Raw genomic sequence first — 1,295 nt, forward strand, 5'->3', positions numbered from 1 at the left:
GCTCCAAAGTTCTTTCCCATAACCGGCCGCAACGTCTGGGGTTGCCACCATCACTACCATTCTTTTGTCTGTGGCAGAGGTCAGCAAACTGACTAAATCAAGCCCATTGTCCAGTTTTACAAATAAAGCTTTATTGGAACACAGCCATGCCCATTCATTTCTGTGTTGCCTACAGTTGCTTTCCTGTTACAATGGCAGGGTTCAGTTGTTGCAACAGAGACCCTATGGTCCATAAAACTGAAAATATTTACTAACTGGCCGTTTAGAGAAAAAGATGGCTGGCCCCTCATTCAGTGCTTTCTACCAAAAGTGGTTTTATGTTACAGTAACCCATCAACAGCTCTGAAAATAATGTCAGGATAACAAATAGGTAGCAAGATACTATAGATTATGGGCCAAATTGGATGTGTGTGTGTGGCAGTTTGTGTGCATATATTAGAAATGAAACCTGGGGAAGAGAAAGCTGAGAGAAAAAATCTTGAATATTTAACAGGTTTAAGGAAAGCGTTTTAACAGAGGACTCTGGAAGGACAGCAGAATTCTGGGCTCTGGGAAGGAAAAAAGAAACTCTAAATATATTATCACTGATATTATTATTAGACACAGTGTTTCACACAAATTACCTTATTTAATTTCCCCTCCGAAGCCACATGAGGCCTTAGGGAGGATGTAACTTTCTATCAGAGGGACCTGAGTTCTGAAAAGTTGACCCAGTGATGGGATTAGAATCCATTTCTTCTATTTTGGAGTTGAGTGCTCTTTTCACAGGGACATTTAGACTTCCTTCAAGATTTGCCCCAGGCTGAACATAGACCAGAACCAGATATGCCCTTCGACAGAGGAACAAAAAGCCTAGTAGAGCCTGATTGGGTATACAGGTGACACGTGCCAACACAGGGCACAGGAGGGAGTGCAGGTGGAGCCAGGCTCACCCCATCCCGCTTCCTGCCACACCCAGCACCGCACCAAGCCACAGCACATTCCAGACCTGCCCCTGCTGCCCGACTTTCTTTACTCCTGACTTTGGCCCAACACTCAAGACTTAAAATGGTAATGAGAAGTGAAATAAGCCAATCAGAGAAAAACAAGTATCACGTGACCTCACTCATGTGTGGAATCTAAAGGACAAAATAAACTGATGAACAAAATAGATCCAGAGATATAGAAGCATGGAACAACCTGATGAATTTCAGAGGGAAGGTAGGGATGGGTGGGAGGGGGGAAGAGATCAATCAAAGAACTTGTACGCATATATGCATAACCCATGGACACAGACAGCAGTGTGGCGAAGGCCT

The sequence above is a fragment of the Myotis davidii genome, unplaced genomic scaffold (assembly GCF_000327345.1).
Source record: "Myotis davidii unplaced genomic scaffold, ASM32734v1 scaffold556, whole genome shotgun sequence".
Classification (NCBI taxonomy): domain Eukaryota; kingdom Metazoa; phylum Chordata; class Mammalia; order Chiroptera; family Vespertilionidae; genus Myotis; species Myotis davidii.